This window comes from Gadus morhua, chromosome 4, assembly GCF_902167405.1.
Source record: "Gadus morhua chromosome 4, gadMor3.0, whole genome shotgun sequence".
NCBI lineage: Eukaryota > Metazoa > Chordata > Actinopteri > Gadiformes > Gadidae > Gadus > Gadus morhua.
The window spans coordinates 2899567-2922739 of record NC_044051.1 but is presented as its reverse complement, the minus strand read 5'-3'; the positions used below and the strand labels follow the sequence as shown (position 1 = coordinate 2922739).

Below are 23173 nucleotides of genomic sequence, written 5' to 3'. Positions count from 1 at the left end.
AACTGCTCCCTGTGCTGCTTAAACCACTCTGAAGGCAGGGCCATATATAGACGTGTGGTATGAAAACACACCCAGATCTGTGATGCAGGCCCACAGATAACAGGACCCAGTCCATGATGACGTTTAACCGCCTTCAGTAACCAAGATGTGGTAAGTGTCTAAATAATGTCAATCATAATGCCGCACTGCAAATATAACAACAGTTCATACTGCCCGAAGTACCTTAGGGTCTCTGTGAGCGTGTGAGTGGCGTAATCCCGAACTGTCCCTGCTCCCGCTCCGTGGTCCCTTTTATGCCGGCTCCGGATCTTCCTCCTCCCAGCCGCCAGGTGTCCCCCATCCCGCTGATTGGGGGAAAGGCAGGGTGCTCCCTGTCGCCGGCTGGTGGGTGGCGGAGGTACACCCCGTTCACCACTGTCCCTCGGGCCCGTCCGGGCCGAGGTTTCAGGGGCGGGAGGCCACAGTGTGTGTGTGTGTGTGTGTGTGTGTGTGTGTGTGTGTGTGTGTGTGTGTGTGTGTGTGTGTGTGTGTGTGTGTGTGTGTGTGTGTGTGTGTGTGTGTGTGTGTGTGTGTGTGTGTGTGTGTGTGTGTGTTGGCGGACAGTGTGATGGTGCGTTGGGGTGTGGAGCGTTCCTGTGATTGTTGTCAGAGCGATTGGTTCCTCTCCTTGGTCAACACATAGCTGTTATCTATGTTTGGCTGATCACAAACACATGTTCCACTCTGCTGAGATAATACACATGGTTCCTCTTCTGATTTCCTCCTTTATAGATTGCGTTCTCTGTTATTCACTGAGCAATGTTAGCATCTATCTAAGTGTGGAATCTGTGATGCAAAGATTAACCAAAACCTCCAAAACTTCCGCGTTGTTGTCTTCTTCACTGTTTCAGTATAAATGTTTTCATAATTGTAAACCTGAGTTTTGAATGGTTTGTCTTTCCATCAAGGTTTCATATTCAAAACATACAAATGTATATCCATATAATAAAAATATGATTTGTTACTTTCAAAATATGATCTCAACCGTGCATTCAGGTGTCTACCGTTTGTCTTTAATAAACCCCACAACACATTTGTATTTGCAAAAAAACTGTTTTTATTTGGCCTGTGTATGTTTTCGTGTTCACAATTATAAAACTATGAATTAAAATGCATCGACATACATTCACATCTACTTAGTTTGGTTTCATAGACCAGTACATTAGGTACATTAATATCAATCCAGACAATATATAATAAAATGTATTAGGATATAAGTCATATAACCCAATTGCGTGATTTTCTCTCCGTCTCTGTTAGGTGAGTGGGTGCTGATTATACACACTTTTGTTTTTCAAATGAATTATAAACAAATGCTTGGTCATTTTCTTTTTCCAATAAAGCCTAGAGACTGCCCTGTAGCCTGTATGTAGGAATTAATTCACCCAAGGTATTCCCTGTATCAATAAAAATCAAACATATCAAAAAAATGACATGAAACGAAAAGCACGAAAAATCAATAAACAAAAACGATGTTGAAGTTATTTCTCAAATAAGAAAAGTAACGAAGCATATTTCCTTCATAATGCAAGTGATCAATTGATATGCCTTTTCAGGCACATTTATTGATCACTTGCATTATGAATATAAAACTGATATCAGAGCCATGCATTTTGAAACTGTAAACGTCTGAAAACATACACAATATTGTAGTATAAACATATTTCGATTCACTATCAATCAATATTTAAAATGCATTTGTCATTAGAAATATATTCTTTGTAAAACCTGCTTAGTTAACCTCATGGAAGATCTTAAGTCTCTTCCTTTCAGAGTTTATAGAGATCAACTTTCAGAAGCCAAAGAAAACCTTTGTATGTTTATAGATACATGTGGATGTGCACGTGTGTTGGTGTGCTTGTGTATATGTGTGTTTATATATGCATGTGTGCGCTTGTGTGTCTTTATATATGTACGTGTGTGTGTTCATATATGCGTGTGTAGTGTTTGTGTGCTCGCTTGTTTGAATATGCATGTGTGTGTTTATATATGGGTGCTACTGTGTGTGTATATTATATATATATATATATTTATATAAACTAGGGCTGGACAAGTTAAAACATTAATTACGCTTTAACGCAATCTTATTTTAACACGATTAATGTAGATTGACGCGTTACAGTAAAGGGCCCAGAGGAAGGCTGAGCCTTAGAAGCTTTGAGTCGTTTGGGGCACCAGACCTCACGACGGGGTGGGGGCTCTCTAACACAGCTACCCTGAGGGGGGGGGGCAACAACATCGGGGCAGTCCCTGTGGGGGTTGGTTGGGGGACGGTCATCCGGTGAAACACACAGGGAGATAACTTGATGACCCCTATCTGAGAACACATAGACCCACCCAACCCGCTGAGACGTCCCACACATGTACATCAGTCTGTACCCCCCCTCCGATCCTGACCAGGCCAGAGCAACAACCCAGCAGAGCTCACTTCAGGCCTCTCTATGCTCTCACTCATGAGTCAAGGGGTTTGCCAGTTGAGTTTGAACAGGAGAGAAGTGAGTGAGACCAATTGGTAATTGGGCGTGGCGTTCTGAAGGCCAGGGGTTTCCAGGTGAACCAAGTGTGCAAAATGATGAGATTTGTGCTTTAGAGTTTTGCAAAAATGTGATTTCGATTTTATGTATGCATAAAAAAAATTGAATTGTGCTTCGAGTTTAGCAGTTTGGAGTCTTGTAGTTGATACATGAGCTTCAAGTTTTCAGGATTGTAAGCATACTTTAGATTTTCTAGAGAACCGGGATCCACGGATTAACTGACACAGAGACACTGAGGACCCCCACCCTACCAACACCCCAGGGAGGAGGTCCTCCTGGGTGAAGGAGGACCAGAAGGTGTGGATGTGTGTCAGTGTGTCTGAGGACCCTCCTCCATCTGGGGACACTCCGTAGAAGGACAGAGAGCCAGCAGGCCGGTCCAGATACACTCCTACTCTTGTGGAGCCAGCGGGGGGGGGAGGGAGGTCTGTCTCTGTACCGTCGTACCAGGCAGAGTAACGATCATCACGACAATAAAGACTCCAGGACTTGTTGTTCATTCCAAGCCTGCTGTCATTACCCCCTCCTCTCCTTGTGATTCCTCTGTATGTCACTCCTATATCAGCCATTATATCCCACTCTACCTCCCAGTAACAGCGGCCAGTCAGAGCCTCTCTACCCAACACCTGGGGCCAGGAGTCAAATCTCTCTGGGTGATCCGGATACGACTGGTCCTCTTCAACCTCCGTCACCTTCCTGTTGTCCTCAGACAGAGAGAGGTGTCCGTTGGCCGTGTTGGGGTCCAGGGTGAGGTCACAGGCATCTGAGGGAGAACCAGACATGATGAGCTGCTGACCACAGAGACACTGGGGAGTGTTCAGATGTTTCTGTTTTGTTGAGCCGGCGTCTCCCCGCTAATCTGAGGAGCGGCGCCGCCACGCAGCGCTTCAGCGGCCCGCCCCCTTCAGCGGCCCGCCCCCTTCAGCGGCCCGCCCCCTTCAGCGGCCCGCCTCCTTCAGCGGCCCGCCCCCTTCAGCGGCCCGCCTCCTTCAGCGGCCCGCCCCCTTCAGCGGCCCGCCCCCTTCGGCCCGCCCCCTTCAGCGGCCCGCCTCCTTCAGCGGCCCGCCCCCTTCAGCGGCCCGCCTCCTTCAGCGGCCCGCCTCCTTCAGCGGCCCGCCCCCTTCAGCGACCCGCCTCCTTCAGCGGCCCGCCCCCTTCAGCGGCCCGCCCCCTTCAGCGGCCCGCCCCCTTCAATCCATTTCATAATATAACAATGTAATACCTGCTGGGTTTTGTACAAGCAGGTTTAATTGTGACGGTCGACAGTATTAATATACGTAAGATGCATGATGTCAGCCATCCTCTTCATTCCCAGTAGGATCTGATCTCACTTCCTGCTGTGTGGATGGACTTTCCATCTCAATAGTGAATGTGTGATGTGATGAATCAAACAGACACTTACACTTCATTAGAGATGGTCTCAGCCTCCTCACTCCACCGTGCTCCACACTGGGGGGGAATCAAATTGAGAGCATGTTGAAACATTCACCTTCATCATCTGCTGTCTCATCTCATTCAACACAACATTAGTTACAGCAGCATTTTCAAACCACTTTATCTAGCAGCACACACACGCACATGCACACACGCACGTCCACATACACACACACACACACACACACACACACACACACACACACACACACACACACACACACACACACACACACACACACACACACACACACACACACACACAGTTACACACACACACACTATTATAGTCCCCTGACTTAAACATCAGTATCAGTAGAGTCTGATAGCAACCAACCGGTATGTTTTCATCGGCTGTTTGAAACTCCTACCTCTCCTCTCTGGAGGGGCGTCCATCTTTAAACTCAAAGCTGGATCCAGGGGAGTCTGCTCTCTGCTGCTGCTCTGGGCTTCACCACACACACACACAGCTTTTACTCAGACTAAGGATGGAGTCATGATGTATCACTGCTGAGCTCTGAGATGGACAACAGTAACAAACAGAAAGATCCTCTTCTTACCTCTTAGCTTTGCTCCGGCGGCCATGTTCCCCAGACAGAGTGGTCTTAGAGGTAGGAGCCCCCTCCTCTCTCTCCTCATCCATAGTAGACTGGAGACCTGGACACAAACACAACTTTGTTTCTGTGGATTCAGTTTGAGTACCGAGCAAATTACTGCAGTGAAGACTTCCTATCATCCTCCTGTCTGATATAAACTCTATCACTCTCTATATCTAGACCTATACACTCTATCACTATCTGTGTCTAGATATATACACTCTAACACTATCTATGTCTAGATCTACACTCTATCACGATAGAATAGTATGTCTGCTGCCTTTCTGTCTACGTTCTGCATGCTGTCTGTCTGTCTGCATCTGTCTGTCTGCCTGTCTGTCTGTGTGCGTCCTGTCTGTCTGTCTGTCTGTCTGTCTGTCTGTCTGTCTGTCTGTCTGTCTGTCTGTCCTTTGGCGTCCTGGGACATAGGACACGCCCATATTGGGACAAAGGACACGGCCATACTGGGACAAAAGGACATGGCCATACTGGGTCAAAGGACACAACGATACTGGGACAAAGGACATGCCCATACTTGGACAAAGGAAACGCCCGTACCGGGACATTTGTTTGGGGCTCCCAGCAGAACATGTTAGTCTTGTTGCAGAGTGAGACACTTCCATCCCACTACTAGGGGCAGTAGTGCCATCGCTGTGTGCAGTAGCTCACCGCTAGCTATCCTGAGCTAGCCATTAGATGTACGGTCGCTATGCAGGAGAGCCACGGTTACGGGTTGTCAATAAATAAGTTAAGAGTAAAGTCTGTGTCCGTCTCGTTGATGTTAGTATACCCAAAATACTGAGCCCAGATGTTGGCTTCATGATCATTATCATGATTATGTCATTATCATTATTATGTTCACAACATTACCAATTTTCCAATACATAATATAACAATGTAATACCTGTTTGGTTTTATACAAGCAAGGTTAATTGTGACGGTCGACACATGTCAGCCATCATCTTCCTTCCCAGTAGGATCTGAATGAACGTCACCTCCTGCTGTATGGATGGACTCTCCGTCCCAATAGTTATTGTGTGTTGTGATGAATCAAACTAAACAGACACTTACACTTCTTTAGCGTTGGCTCTTGGACAACCAGCTTCTTCATCTCCTTGTCCAGTGTCCCTACGTATGACGGAGGACGGAACTTCACCTTCGTCCAGTCCCTGGTGGGTGGAGGATCCTTCAGGGATCTGAAGGCCTGGAGGAGGTGGAGGTGGTCTTTAGTTTGTGAGAGCTGCTTCACCTCTGAGCATCTATTGGTCAGATCTTCTATTTCCTGCCCAAGCTCTTTGATGAGACCATCAGCTTCTTTCTCTTTGGATTTCAGTTTCTCTTGAACAGTTTGGTAGAAATCATCCAGAGACTTTTCAACAGAGCGCTTCAGAGCAGTGAGGATCTCCCCACCATGGGCCATCTCTTTGTCTGCTTTTGCTTTGCTCAGTTCCACTGTTTCATTGATGTCCTGACTCTTTTTTTGTCTCTCCTGGATCATCTGCTGAAACTCAGCCTGCTTCTTCCCAAGCTGGACCATAATCCCTTCATATTCCTCATTTGGAGGCACAACAGGATGGGACTTGTGGTCCGTCATTGTGCACGACACACACACACACACACACACACACACACACACACACACACACACACACACACACACACACACACACACACACACACACACACACACACACACACACACACACACACACACTCTCTCTCTCTCTCTCTCTCTCTCTCTCCTGGGCAGTCTTGCAGAAGAGCTCCAGAAGTCAGTTGTGTCTCTTACACATACTATCTTCCAGACGGAAGTCCTCTTCAGACCCGGAAGCAGCAGAGGCCAATCCTAGAAAACATGTTTTATCAAGTTTTAAAACATTACATTATTATTACATTTACATTGTGGGCATTTAGCAGACGGTGGGAAGTTATGTAGAGTATAGGTGAACTCTGAACAAGTGAGTCTTGTATCTAACTTGTATATTAATTGTCAAAAGAGGGTTTAAACTCTTAGTTCTAATGCAAGTGTTTTTAATATTGTATATCCCTCGTTTCAATCAGAAATCTTCAACATGGCGCCCTGCCAACAGCATCAATGAGGATTACAGTTAACCTGGTGGACTCACCTTATAATGAGGATTACAGTAAACCTGGTGGACCCACTTTATAATGAGGATTACAGTAAACCTGGTGGACTCACCTTATAATGAGGACTACAGTAAACCTGGTGGACCCACCTTATAATGAGGGTTACAGTAAACCTGGTGGACCCACCTTATAATGAGGGTTACAGTAAACCTGGTGGACTCACCTTATAATGAGGATTACAGTAAACCTGGTGGACTCACCTTATAATGAGGATTACAGTAAACCTGGTTGATTCACCTTATAATAACGAATACAGTAAACCTGGTGAGGATTACAGTAAACCTGGTGGACTCACGTTATAATGAGGATTACAGTAAACCTGAATCTGACTATTAAATTCACAAATTGTTGTTCTTTGTCTCCAGACAGAGAGAAGTGCCTCCATGTCGTGTTACTTTGATCACTTTGCATTCCATTTAAAGTAATAATTCACTCTCAAAGCAAATTTCTATCAGTTTAAAATAAGGTTTGTATGTGTCTAAACCACGTTAGCATGGGCTGAGCGGTCTCTGACTCCTTCCCAGCTGAAACATTTGACGTCACAACGCTACACGTCCAGAGGTCGGAGAGAGGGGTTAACAGGGAAGCTCTTTTTCTCTGGTGTCAGAGGAGTCAGAGGACCTTATAATAACGAATACAGTAACCCCTACCTGCTCCTTAATGACCTGTCTCTGTACTGTTTAACCCCTACCTGCTCCTTAATGACCTGTCTCTGTACTGTCTAACCCCTACCTGCTCCTTAATGACCCGTCTCTGTACTGACTAACCCCTACCTGATCCATAATGACCTGTCTCTGTACTGTCTAACCCCTACCTGCTCCTTAATGACCCGTCTCTGTACTGACTAACCCCTACCTCATCCTTAATGACCTGTCTCTGTAGCGACAAACCCTACCAGCTCCTTAATGACCTGTCAACAACTGTCATCAACCTATTGATAAGATTCAAAGTTATTCATATTTTTGGTCTATCACGGATAAGAGTGGACTACAGTACCTTCGTCGTCTTCCTGCTGTGATGAAGTGAACCACACCAAACCGTCCGACTCGTAACAAGGAAATAATGAACCAACCAGTTGGACCAGTTCCCCTCCGAGTTCATACTCCTCCCAGATTTTATATGAGCTGCGTCTTTCCTGTCACAGGGCGCTGTTGTCTCTGTTAACTTGGGACGGGAGGCAGGGTGTTTTTTCCTAGACGCAGATTCATAGACCCTCTCATTCTCAAGGAGGGGAAAGATGTGGAGATGCTCCCCGGACGTTTCTATTGCACTATTTAATAACCATTCATCATCCACAGAGAAGGCCTCAAAGGGCTTCAAACGTGTCTGATCAAGTTCACCGTGCGGATATCATACCAACTGCTCCCTGTGCTGGTTAAACCACTCTGAAGGCAGGACCATACATAGACTTCCTCATGTGGTATGACATCACAACCAGATCCGTAATGCAGGCCCACAGAGAACAGGACCCAGTCCATGATGACGTTTAACCGCCTTCAGTAACCATGATGTGGTTAGTGTCTAAATAATGCAATCATTATACCGCACTGCAAATATAACAGTTCATTCTGCCCCAAGTACCTTTAAAGTCTCCCAAGGAAGCAAGAAGACATAAGAAGAAAAAGTCATTATTAACGTCAACCTGACTCCAGGCTGGGAGGTTCTGGGTGATCAACCTACTGATAATAGTGGACTGCAGTATCTTAGTCTTCTTCCTGTTGGACCAGTTCCCCTCCAAGTTCATACTCCTCCCAGACTAGCCTCTTATGAATAATAATCAGCTCATTAAAATATGAAGCACGGACAGAGATCTCTGACCTCTGTCAACTCATGGTGCGTTCCTGAATCCTCGGACGCCAGCCTTCCCAGTTGCACTTTTGACGTCATCTCCGGTCTCGGAGCATTCATAGCGTTCCCGTTCGCCTTTGTGATTGTGTCATGAAATTGGCAAGTCGTTGTTTATTGTTAGCTACATTACCCTCTTTAGCAAACCAGCTCGAAAACGAACAACACAACCTTACATCGTATTGCATAGACAGCAAGACTATGTAATAAGACCGTGCAATTGTAATGCATCAATTGGTGACCGTAAAGTAGCAATGTAATCAAGTGTGTAAGAGCATTTAAAATCAACATTAAAACGACCAACATGGTCAAGGGAGTGGATTTGCGTTGGAACCTAAGGACGTGTCCCCACCAATGTCAAATGACGACTGAAATGTCCCCAACAATATTCAGGTTGAAACAAAAAGAAAGCGCCTCATATGGTACAAAATTCCCACTTCGGTACCGCCTCCCAACATACGCCTCAATTTTTACACTGCCCAGCCGGTTCGAATCTCTCCCCGTCTTCATTTAATGCGCCTGCATCACCTTCTCTTCCATGCTGGTCAGCAGCTCGCGGTTTTCACTTATCTGGTTATCACTGGTTATCACTTGCTTGCTACATCCTATATAATCCAGAAAACCAACCAGACACACACACGCATACAAACGCAGTCAAGCATGCACAACCAGGTCACTATTCAGCGCATGAATTTGAGGAAAACAGGGAAATGGCCATTATAAAAACAACAATAGTAGGCTATACAATTATTGCGTTGACTTCAATAGAATGAACACATGCCCTTCTCCAGCTAGAACTTATCATGTTGATATCGCTGCATTGCCTCTGCCCCCCCCCCCCCCCCCCCCCCCCCCCCAGGGAACCACGGAGCGGCTAATCACATTTACATCAAAATGAAACCGCCAATGTGTGTAGGGTCCGGGGGGGTACATTAATTCATTCATTGAATTTATTTAGCGCTTTTCTAGACACTCAAAGACGCCTACAGTGAAGGGGGGGGGGGGGGGGGGGGGGGGGACCTCACTAACCACCACCAGTATGTAGCACCCATTTGGGTGATGCACGGCAGCCAATCGGCGCCAGAACGCTCACCACACACCAGCTTGAGGTGGAGAGTGAGGGATGAGGTGGAGAGAGGGAAAGGAACATTTAAACACTATCGACCATAATTAAACACTAACGATCACATTTAAACACTATCGACCACAGTCCACATGCAAACACTATCGACCATATTTAAACACTATGGACCACATGTAAACCCTATCGACCACATGTAAACACTATCGCCCACATTTAAACACTATGGACCACATGTAAACCCTATCGACCACATTTAAACACTATCGCCCACATTTAAACACTATCGCCCACATTTAAACACTATCGCCCACATGTAAACCCTATCGACCACATGTTAACCCTATCGACCATATTTAAACACTATCGACCACATTTAAACATGTAAACCCTATCGACCACATTTAAACATGTAAACCCTATCGACCACATTTAAACCCAATCGACCACATTTAAACCCAATCGACCACATTTAAACCCTATCGACCACATTTAAACATGTAAACCCTATCGACCACATTTAAACACTATCGACCACATTTAAACACTATCGACCACATTCAAACACTATCGACCACATTTAAACACTATCGACCACATTTAAACACTATCGACCACATTTAAACACTATCGACCACATTCAAACGCTATCGACCACATTCAAACACTATCGACCACATTTAAACACTATCGACCACATTCAAACACTATCGACCACATTTAAACACTATCGACCCATTATTATCATTATTATCAACCCATTATAAACAAAAAATACTCGACAGATACAACCGCCCATAGTAACAGACTACTAGCCCATAATAACACACAACTAGCCCATAATAAGACACTACTAGCCCATAATAAGACACTACTAGGCCATAGCAACACACTACTAGCCCATAATAAGCAGGGCCGGATTAACAATTTTCTGTGCCCTGGGCAACAAGGCTCAAGGGCCCCCCCCCCCCCCCCCCCCCAAACAATCGTAAAGTCGCTATCATCAGAACTTGGTGGCTTGATGAGTACTTATTGAAAGTTTCAATTGTCTTGACAGCAAACAGCTAGGTAGGCCTTAACTTAACTTAATAGGCCTCACCTCCATTACCACTGTTAATGGCTGTTAGGGCCGGCTGCCCTGGGGAGGGGGGGGTTCATCAGGGGGGATAAGGTGCTTCGGGTGTGACCTCTATCGCGTTGGGGGTCGGAGATGCCGGAGGAAAGCATCTGGCCACACACACACACACACACTCACTCACTCACTCACTCACTCACTCACTCACTCACTCACTCACTCACTCACTCACTCACTCACTCACTCACTCACTCACTCACTCACTCACTCACTCTCTCCCTCTCACAAACACCTCCCCAAACCCTCTTGTAATCTGTCCTTGTCCCCGTATAATTATTTATGTTTTGGTATATGTTACATGTCTGTCACACGTATCTGGGTTTTGTCGTGTTATGTGGTGTCTGAAGATGTATGTTTGCACTTAAAAAAAAAAAAAAAAAAAAAAAAAAAAAAAACCTTGTCAAGGGCCCCTTTGATGTCACGGGCCATGGGCAAGTGCCCAGTTGCCCTAATGGTTAATCCGGCCTTGATAATAAGACACTACTAGCCCATAGCAACACACTACTAGCCCATAATAAGACACTACTAGCCCATAGCAACACACTACTAGCCCATAATAACACACTACTAGTTCATAGTAACACACTAGCCCAACCTAACACACTACTAGCCCATAATAACACACTATTAGCCCATAGTGGAGAGGATTATACTCAGTAAAGGCGACCGCATTCCTCTCTTCCTAAATCCCACAAGGGCTCCTGCGCGCTTTCCTCTCCTTTTCCGTCTCGACCACATTTTTAAATGGACCAGTGTTATCTTTGAGTGTGTGCATTGATGCGTCGTCAAGAAAATAATTTGTGCTTTAGGGCGCAGTTCTGGTCTTAGTGACCCTGGGTGACCTCTTCAGCTGTCAACTATATCCTGCCTTATATCCGCCATTATCATCATGCCTGCTGTAAAACGAGTGTAGTAAGAATAGCAGCCCAGACACATTCCGACATACTGACGATACCTACATACAAAAGTTTTCTGTGAGGTTTAAAAAATATACATGTGCAATCATAACTCATGATAATAGCACATTTAAAATGCAACTTGTCTGAGCATGGTATTGCCAATAGAGGCTTACACAGTTAGCAGCACACACACACATTGGGGTGCTAGCTCAAGCCGGCAATTTACCTCGGGCAGTGTAAATGCGCGGACCATGCCGGGAAAAAGGCGCGCATAAAACGGGCATATTTGGCAGTGTGAAATCATCTTTTGAGACACATCTGTTTTAATATTTAATAGGTGGACGGAATCTTTGTCTTTGCTTACCAATTAGATGTGTACAATTGGAATGGTGCTTTACTAACTGTTTTACTGAATATGTATCAGCTGATAATGCATCAAGAAAAGTTAAAGTCAGGCGAGCATCATAGTTATTTCATTTAGCGTGTGTGTGTGGGGGGGGGGGGGGATGAATCTCTTTGTGGGCGCAGCCATTTTGTTGAGAGCGCAATCACTGCTCTCTGGCTGTTTCCCAAAGTGAAGGCTGCAGCCTTGCTAGAACACTTCCTTTCTAGTCGCATCCTATGGATATGAGGCTAAAGTGCTAGTTTTTGTAGCGTTCAGAGTTTGGAACGACTTACTAGTGTGGAAGCGCTTCCGCTTCTGCTTTTTAATATTGCTCAAGTGTTAAATATTTAAATGTTTTAATTGTTGAAATTATTATTGGCGACAGTAGTTTGTTTAAACATCACCTACTTAAAACAAATCTATCCATGCAAAATATAGCCTATCATTACATTGCAAAAACGTTTGAAAGATATCGCACAGGTAATTTTTTTGCATTTACATGATTAATCTATAAAAAGCAACACGGCACAAAATATTTCTGAAACGTTCAAATAACTTCACTTGTGTAAAGCAATGTGTATTACTTGCTATACACATTTTTTTAATATCCCGCGCAGTGTGTGAACGCAAAGGATTGTGGGTATTTCGTCGAGTTGAGGATCCATCGATGCATCCATGAAAAACCTCGGAAATCTCCAAAATAAAGGATGCGAAAAAGGCGTGAATTTTCGATTGTTCTCAACATGGGAACAGTGCTTGTCAGCGTTCTATGACGTAGCGCCCTTAAAAGGGCAGCCGTTCAGCATGCTTCCTTCACATTGGGAAACAGCCTCGGTCTACTCTCAGAATCCGAAGGGATGAAAGACAAATAGGGGGTGTGCCTCCGAGGAGTGCCGCAAGAAAGCTGGGAGATTTTCCGACTTCCGACACGGAAGGCTGGCGTCCCAGGATTCAAGAACACAACATGAACCATCAGCTGTATACAGCATGGACCTATTAAAGGACAGCGGATTAAAAAATGGCGCCAATTAATTCCAATGAAAACTGCTCAATGGCGCAGGGCAACATCAAGGAGAGATTTGCTTCCACATCAAGGGAGCCAGCCACGCCCTAGTGCCTGATCGTGCCGGATGCAGAAATATTCTAGTTGTCTAGCATTGTTAGCATTGTAGCATCATAAGCAAGAGGTCTGTCTACACATCCCTCTGCGGCTTTCAGAGCTAACAAGTCACCACAGTGCCTAAAAACCATCAACCTCATTATGTTAGGTAAAAGGAAAAACCTCGGACACAAATTAACGGAGCCGTGCACTGAGCCCTCTCAGATGCCGGGCCGAAACAACATTTGTTTCTCTACGACTCCTTTCAGCTGCCCATCCCTCCTTCTCCTGCAAACAATAAATAAATAAAACGAGGTGGCGATTTGAAAAGAGAAAACTTAAATTTATTTAATTAGTACATGGCATAAAGATAATTATGAGCATTTGATTGATATCCAGTAATTTTTTGCGGAGACACATTCCTGTTCCCCACTTGTATTGGAGTGAACGGAGATATCTACATGGGCCCCTTGAATCGAGGGACCCGTCCACAGCCCGATTAAACAGCTGCAATACCAGGCTTGGCCGCTGAGCACTGGTGGATTGCAGAAGTATGCACTGCTCCTGGGGGCCGTATACTAGGTCCACCATGGTAGTGCGGACGGTCCTGCCCACGTGGGTCATCCTGCCCATGTGGGTTGGGCGGTGACGTCACACGCACTGAGTGCAGTCTGACCCAGACCCCGAACAGTGGCTCTGTGCTGCGTGTAGGCTGTTATATGTATTTTGTCGTTTTTAAAGCGTCAAAGAATGCTAAGCTAATTTTAGCAATCGTTTGTTTTATTGTATTCTGCAGGACGTTAAGTGTTGGTATTTAGTTTGCGGTTATCGAAACTAACGGTTGGACGCGGACCTGAATGACATCAAACTGGCTGTGCTGGGCAGCGAGGGAGTGGGGACATCAGGTGAGGATGCGCCCTGGTGAGAGATAGGTGTACCGTGGAGGGACAGGTTGTTGGGGAACAGGGCGGCGAGGGTTCAGCGTCAGACAGGCAGGTAGTCGGGCAGGCAGGGGTTCGGCGACAGGTAGGCAGAGTGACGGACGGAGAACTAGGGAAGAGTGGAGAGGGTTATCAAGAGAACGGGAACACTGAACTGGGTCTAGAGAATGCTGATAGGACCGATACGAACTGGGTAGTTGCAAACGACGAACTGGCGCGGGCTGGATGGAGATCCCCGGCTGAAGTAGGAAGTGGAGATTGATGATCGAAGACAAGTGTGACGGAAGAATGAGGTAGAGTGGCGTCAAGGGGCCACAAGATGGGGGTGTTGGACTGCGTAGCAGGACGCGGCGTGACGCAGGTATCCCGTGGACGGACAGTGCAGTGCGCGCCTTTTACATGACCCTCATATTAATAAACATATGCTTTTGGCTCTGCAGCTCTCGTCGTACGGTTCCTGACGCGGAGGTTCATCGGGGAGTACGCCTTGTTGACGTTTGGAGACTATTTATTTAGACCCCTATTAGAAGGCTTGCTTGTTTCTGACATGGGTGAATGCAGGTAAAACACATGTTATGGAATTGTGCACAGTCTGTAGGATATAATTCATATGCTGAAGTGAGAAACGTTATTTGTGTATTGATTTATGGGCTACATATTAATTTTATTATTATGATTTTTGCTATCCAGAATTCGACATCATTCAGGTAATTAGTATGATGAATTTGTTATACTATTCCTACTGCATTAGAATATGTCACATATTTCCTGAACATTCCTGTGTCACGTGTCGTTCCAATCTTTGAAGGAAAGTAAATGAGTCCTCAGTAGTTCAGTAGAGGGAAGTGAAAAGTCAATTGTAGGTTTAACCCGAGATTGTGTAGTTTCTCCACGAGGTAACGTGCTGTCAGGTTATCTGGCCTGCTGCTACACAATGTCTATGTACTATCAGCTCTCTCTCTCTCTCTCTCTCTCTCTCTCTCTCTCTCTCTCTCTCTCTCTCTCTCTCTCTCTCTCTCTCTCTCTCTCTCTCTCTCTCTCTGTGTGTGTGTGTGTGTGTGTGTGTGTGTGTGTGTGTGTGTGTGTGTGTGTGTGTGTGTGTGTGTGTGTGTGTGTGTGTGTGTGTGTGTGTGTGTGTGTGTGTGTGTGTGTGTGTGTGTGTGCATTTAGGCTTGTCGCTCATTAATGTCCAGTGTCCTCCTTTGACACAAGGGGAAATCGGTTTGGCCCAAAATGGTTTGGGCCAATCAGTGGCAGCAGGTGTTCCCTGACACCATATTTAACGCCCTCAGCCCCACCCTGACTCTTTCAGTCCGCAGTACCGAGCCTTGGTGAGAGGGAGACATTGTTTGTGAGTGTTTGTTGCTTGAATAAAGAGCTTGAATATACTGTATGCTTACACACACACACACACACACACACACACACACACACACACACACACACACACACACACACACACACACACACACACACACACACACACACACACAAACAGATACTTACAAACACACACACACACACACACACACACACACACACACACACACACACACACACAATTAGGTTGAGTAAACCTGCTTAGTTTTTTAGGTTTTTAAAAGATCTCCACAAGGAGACAAACACAAACACGCACATCAAGGAGCAAAGAGTACACCCGCAAATAACTACTGTGTGTTTTCACCTTTTCTACTCCCTTGTTTCTGTAACACACACACACACACACACGCACACGCACACGCACACACACACACAAACGTGTTTGCTAAGAATTTCTATATATTTAAAAAAATATCTAATACAAATATAATAAGTACTGAGTATTTCTACCTCCTCGTTTCCATTATTTCTGTTATTACCAAAGACGTTATGGTTTAATTGATCAGAAATGACGATCACCCCGTTTCCCGCGGCGATGAAGCCGTCCTGCGGTCCCGTCTCTGGAGCGTTTACCGCTTTAACCTCCGCTTATCTAAGTATTATTCCACCCCCCCCGTCCCCCCCCGTCCCCTAAGGCGAGCTGTGAGCCCACGGAGCGCGCCCGGACCCCTCCAACCCCCACCACCTCCACCACGGGCCCCGCGGGGCCCAAGAGGATGAAGCTCGCTGGCGCCCCCGCCGGGAGGTGAGCGGTACTGCGCCCCCCACACACTGAAAACACCACCACTCATCACGTTCTCCCAGTGCTCTGTTTGGAGCTATGGGAGGGAAACGCGGGGACGAGAATAGCCTGGATGAATACGACCGCAGCGAGCCTAGGCATCGTGTTACCCCCCCACCCCCTCCGGGGAACGATGTATTAAATGTTCGTTTGTTGGAATTATCCGCAGCATGGCTCAGGATCGGGCCGGGTTGTTGTGGGCCCCGTCCCTCAGCGGCCGTTAGGAATATCAATTCCAGGGCAAGAGACTCTCTTTTATTATGAGTCGTCTAATAATATTCCCTGTTTTTATTACGGGTTCATCCCAATTATAATACCCCATACGGTTGAAACACACCACATTGTGACTTGTGGCTTGACTGTTCAGAATTTACATTTTCAGAGTTAACGTTAAATCTTAATTTATTTTGCATTTGTCGTGTTCTCTTCTCTCTGCAGTGTCCCTGAGCCTTCAGCCTCCAACTGTGTCATCCTGTGATGGACGAGGTCAGAGGTCAGAGGTCAGGAAGATCCCAAGGTCATGTGACATGGGTCAAATCAACAATTATATATCAATTTATTTTTTAATATTTTTCGCCATATTCAATTTTTTTATATGGAAACATTATACCGTTGGTGCCAAAGACAGAAGTCTTATCCAATTGATTTTGGAGACCTTTGCATCGCTACTCTGACAATTATTATTTTGATTATTGTTATAAATACTACTACTAAAGCTTCAGCTGTGTGTCCCATGTGCAATAGAGCACATTTGTGTGCTTTCGAAAGGACGCCGGGAAATCGATTATTGATGACTGAAAGAAAAAAAGAAGTGAAATCGATTATCTTGATTAAAGCGAGCTGCTTTTAACCGAATGGGTGCATGTTTACCAGCTGCACCTCATTCCACCACCGCAATGTGATTATACTAATCCATTTTATAAACTATCATGTGATTATTATATGCTACTGTAAATACACCAATCCTTGGATAAACCTGACAGTTTATCCTTCGACGTATCCCGTCGCTTTTTTATCTTTTTTTAATCATGACGTGATTTTTGCCTTTCTGATTAGGCTCTATGTTTTATACTGAATTTCTGATTTTTGTTCGTTTATCTGTTTTTTCTATGCTGCTATCTGTTACACTGGTCAAAAAATAACATTCCTATTGCCCTTTATCAATAAAACTTCATTCTAAATGTTGTGAAATTCTGTTGTGTCATTCAAATGTAGATTAAACTTTATTTGTTAAATTTCAGCTTTATCGCTTTGATTAAATAGCTTACATTGTGTATCGATTTTTGATTTGCATAGCATCCATGGTAAATAAAAAGACTGTACAGGAGTTTTCGAGAGAAGAAACTTAACTTTACATAAATTTAGTTGTATTTCGACAATCGATAATTACAGTCCTATATCATTTACGATAATGTTTGTTCAAAATGAATGCAATTTGTTGGCCATTTTGTGTGTTAAGCTTAAAATATAGCATTATATAATCAGAAATATTTCTGTTTATATGCCTACAAAATAAATTGAACCTAATTAAATTTGCTCAAATTTTCCTTCGGCCAACCGTTAGAGAAAATACTAAAGTTAGACATGTAGCGCAAGAACAGAATCTACATCGGAGACGATCTGGTGGCGGGAAATGAAAGCACGTGACCGAGCTGTGGATGATCCGTCTGCTGGCGACCGACAGCGGACACTGACGAAGGGCCGGCCGGATGCTGATGATGACATTTTAAATATTCAATGGAGCCTATATGGGGAGCGGCGGCGAGGCACGCCAGACGGATGAAGGTCTATTTTAAAAAGAGACAACTGATGATTGGTCACTTGTTGGCTCCGGCGGCGACGCGCAGGCCAGTAGGCCGATGTCCACGTCCACGTCGATCCATTATCCGCGAAAAGCACCGTTTGCGGATTTGGCGTTGGGTGCGTCTGTCGACTAATATTTCATGTGGTGGGTCATTAAATGGTCCTTATTCGTCCCTTTGCGCGCAGGCGGGAAGGTCACACGCATGCGGACACACATGCACATTGCACACACAAACGCACACGCATCCACACACCATAAAAAGTAAGAATAAAGCTGCAGGGACGTGAGATCGCCAAAAGACGGCGCAAACTATTTTCCAAAGATGTTATTTATGCTATATTTAATCCGTTTTCACACCCTTAACGCAGATAAATGCAAGTAAATATAATCTGCAAGCTTCCTTGAATATCCTATATGCACATTTAATAAATTAATATGACTATTTGACATTGTAATATTTACTTCATTTAAAATAGTGCTTAATGTACTTTTGTCCCCATGTCTCCAAGCCCGGCCCACAGGGTGATTAGTCTGTTTTAACGAGATCAAACCTCTGTTAGTGAGTCAGCGGCGTTGCTTTTGTCTGTTGATAGATGCAGTGACTACGATGCCTCTGATGGGTTACGATTAACCTCTGACCTCTCACTAGAGGATTCATTTCCAGAATACGTGTTGGCATGTTTAAAGGTATATATCAAGCCTATGTAGGTATTCTGTTTGGGTTTTGTTGTTTATTTCATAGTCCAAATCAAAGTTTGTGTGTGTGTGTATGTGTGAGTGTGTGTGTGTGTGTGTGTGTGTGTGTGTGTGTGTGTGTGTGTGTGTGTGTGTGTGTGTGTGTGTGTGTGTGTGTGTGTGTGTGTGTGTGTGTGTGTGTGTATGTGTGTGTTCCTACCTTCTTGACCCCCTGACCCTTAAGGTCAGATACTGGTTATCTCAAGGTTTTTGCGTAGCAACATTACGATTAATGCACCACCCTAGCTCGCCGCTAACAGTAAAGGCGTACCTCGCTGTAGCTAACCATTACCCCGTGGCGGCGGGGGTCCCCCTCCCGCTAACTCCTCCCCGGACGGGGCATCAAAGAGGGCAGCCCCTGGCTCTCGGGGGGGGGGGGGAGGGATTAGCCTCAAGTACCCCGTAAACCGCCGGCAGGAACGGCACACGCTACCTGAAGCTAACGCTACGTCAAACAGGCCTAATGAGGCAGGCTTTGTGTATGTGTGTGTGTGTGTGTTAGTCTGTGTGTTTGCGTGTGTGTTTGTGTTATTGCATGTGTGTGTGTGTGTGTGTGAGTTTGTGTGTGTAAGTCTGTTTGTGTGTGTTAGTCTGTCTAACTCACACACAGACACACAAACCGACTAACACACACATACAGACACACAAACACAGACACACAAACTGTTTGTGTGTATATGTGTGTCAGTCTGTGTGTGTGTGTGTATTTGTGTGTTTCCAAAAATAACTGCCATTCAGACCGTCCACACAGGTCCTACTTTGGGTTCTATTAGGGAACATAAGCAGTGGTTGTTGCACCTAAACTAGGAAGACGCGCTCTGTTTATTAACAGAGCTTTAACCCTCCCTTAGAACACACAAAGTGCATTCAAAGTGCATTCGATGGACAATCCGTATGAGACAACGATGACCTTAAGACTGATTCATAGATATCGGAAAGGTCCGCTGATTTAAGTAATTCACGGAGGAACTCGATTAGTGCAGAGTCTGTGGGACAGAGAGGGGATGGTTACTGAAGACACTTTAAACTGTAAATCCAGAGCTGAGTGGACGATCAGCTCAAGTGGGACCGGTGGAAAAGGCTTTATCTAAAAGTAGAACTGATCCCCGAAATAAAAGGCATCACTGTAAATATTTGAATAGAATAACCCTTGTCTCATGTTGACCATAGCCGTTTTTACCGTATCTTTTAAGGTCTTTATCGAGAGCTTCATGCTAACAATGACTAGCGGTGCGTTTGCCTTTTGTTACATCACACCCGACAGGCCCCTTGCGATGTTGACATTCACAAAGCCTTATCTCTCCTACATCAAACTTTCATCGCGGCCAAAAGCTATTTCCGTGTTCCTTTTTCTTGGCAGAGAGACCGTCTTATATAACCAGTGTGTTTTACCTCCGCCGACTCCTCCTCCTTACCGCCATTTGTTTCATCGTGTTTACGATTGTATAAATACGGAACACTTGCAGTGACCACGACCTCAGCTCCTAATCAGGGCACTGCCACGCCGTCCACAGGTGATGGCGTCAGGCCGGCAACCCTTCCATCACAGCTGACCCAGACGCATCGCCTCAACGGGTTCTTACCCAGAATCCTCTCTGGTCCGCCGGAGGAGAACCTTGGACCGTAAACCTGTGGCGGTCTTTCTCCTTGTGGCCTCGAACCCAGAGCTGGTCTGGGTCAGCAGCACCCAGACCCCAAACACACACCTCTAGACCCCAAACACACACCCCTAGACCCCAAACACACACCTCTAGACCCCAAACACACACCCCTCACCGAGTCAGAGCTCCACAGTGTGAACAGTGGAGGCTAAATATACATTATTACAAGGGATTTAAGGATGGCACATTTACAACCAAAGCAAATGACAACACAAACATGCAAGAATGGTAATGATTCCACTAATGAAGATATCTATTTAAGTTGGTGGAAAGAATAGAGGAGTCATTTATTATGTTAGTTAGTTTGTTTATTAGTTGTCCCCTTGGGGAAATTCTTTTTCACAGTATCCTTCCGTCATTTCTCTTCTTAATTTCTCATCATAGGCGCATAAAGAACATGCATAACATACATTTATACATTCGACATTGAGGATGATGACAACAGACATAGGGTTGGGGTAATCTGACTGTAAACATCAAGGGTTTTCCTCCATAAGAGGTCATTCAGCTTTGATAACAGCCATGAATGAAAGGGCTATATCTTTTTTCAATAAGGTTTTTCTTGTACTGTATATTATGGACGTTTTCATCATGATAGTGGGCCAATTCTAATGTTAGAATTAAGAAATTAAAATGGGTTTTTAGTGTATTCCTACAGTGGCCAGTCTATGAGGTAGAGTGAGGTTATGACTAAATATAGCAGGATTGCGATTGTCAGGGTGTGAATGTGTGTATGCACCGTTGTAGGTGTGCGCCTGCTAAATCATTGTAAATGTGAAATGGGTTTCAAGTGTATTTCTACAGTCGATGACGTAGAGTGACGCAGAGTCCTCCAGTGTACCTTTGCTCCTGGCTGCTTTTGCCACCCAATGAGAGGAACGTAGAAGGGACTCCCCCACGCTTTAAGTCCCTCCGTCCACGGTGGGGTGGGGGGTGACCTGAGAGCTCGTTAGTTAAGCGGCTGTTTGACAGGCTGCTCCATGGAAGACTGCAGCCGAGCCCGCACTCACACACACAAACACACACACACACACACACACACAGACACACACACACACACACACACACACACACACACATACACGTTCATACACACTTACGCCTGCACCCACACACCGATGCATGCACACACATATGCACACAGAAGCATGCCCCACGAACACACACACATACACACACAATTTGATGCATGCAAAAACATACACACAGAAGAATGCCTCTCATGACCAAACACACACATACACACTGAAGCATACACACACACACGCACAAATACATGACACACACATAAGCATGCCCACACATATGCACACAGATTGATGCATGCACCCACTAACACACACACCTAACAGATGCATGCACAACCACATTTACACACTAAAGTACGCACACACACACACACATGCACATGCACACCCATAGATGCATGCCCACACATGCATACGCTCACACACACTCACCCACACATGCAAGCCCACAAGCACTTTTGCACATGCACTTCCATAGATAGCACACACACACACACACACACACACACACACACACACACACACACACACACACACACACACACACACACACACACACACACACACTCTCACCCACACTCACCCACACATGAAGCCCAGGAGGAGAAAGGCACATTCACAGCCTATTGTTTAAAGTGTACTATCTATCACAGATAGCGCCGTTTAAACAGTACCGCTATCAAGACATAAATACACTAACGTTAAGCAAGGCTGAGGCCACTATCTTCTAATGGTGTTCTCGTGCTTATGCCTTATACTCCCCAGGCATGCAGGTGGCTGCTCAGAGATAGGTCTACTGTAGGTCTAGCACCGTGTATAACGTACAGACATATTCAGCTAAAAATACCTCAAAGTCTCCATGAAGTCTGCCTTGACAACCCTGAATCACCGTAGACTTGACAAAACCTGCTTTGAAATCTTCCTCTTCCATCCCAAGAATGTGGCGCTCGTTGAAACTCTTTTGCGGATGCTAATCGGACAGAGCAAAAGTGTGAAGCAGTATGAGCCAGGAACTCTGTGTGTGTGTGTGTGTGTGTGTGTGTGTGTGTGTGTGTGTGTGTGTGTGTGTGTGTGTGTGTGTGTGTGTGTGTGTGTGTGTGTGTGTCTGTGTGTGTGTGTGTGTGTGTGTGTGTGTGTGTGTCTGTGTGTGCGTGTGTGTGTGTGTGTGTTGGCGGACAGTGGGATGGTGCGTTGGGGTTTGAAGCGTTCCTGTGATTGTTGTCAGAGCGATTGGCTCCTCTCTTTGGTCAACACATAGCTGTTATCTATGTTTGGCTGATCACAAACACATTTTCCACTCTGCTGAGATAATACACATGGTTCCTCTTCTGATTTCCTCCTTTATAGATTGCGTTCTCTGTTATTCACTGAGCAATGTTAGCATCTATCTAAGTGTGGAATCTGTGATGCAAAGATTAACCAAAACCTCCAAAACTTCCGCGTTGTTGTCTTCTTCACTGTTTCAGTATAAATGTTTTCACGATTGTAAACCTGAGCTTTGAATGGTTTGTCTTTCCATCAAGGTTTCATATTCAAAACATACAAATGTATATCCATACAATAAAAATATGATTTGTTACTGTCAAAAGATGATCTCATCCGTGCATTCAGGTGTCTACCGTTTGTCTTTAATAAACCCCACAACACA

At 45.2% G+C, this 23173-nt stretch overlaps 1 long non-coding RNA gene across 2 annotated transcripts; it reads left to right on the top strand.

The window, feature by feature from the left end:
• Positions 1–13835: 13835 nt before the first annotated feature.
• Positions 13836–17488, top strand: LOC115541517 (uncharacterized). 2 transcript variants are annotated; one of them, XR_003976370.1, is made up of 4 exons: positions 13836–14100; positions 14577–14631; positions 16267–16268; positions 16736–17488. It is a non-coding gene; the product is annotated as an uncharacterized LOC115541517 (long non-coding RNA). The 2 variants fall into 2 exon arrangements; XR_003976371.1 differs by lacking the exons at positions 13836–14100; positions 14577–14631; positions 16267–16268 and adding an exon at positions 15664–16261.
• The last annotated feature ends 5685 nt before the right edge of the window (positions 17489–23173 follow it).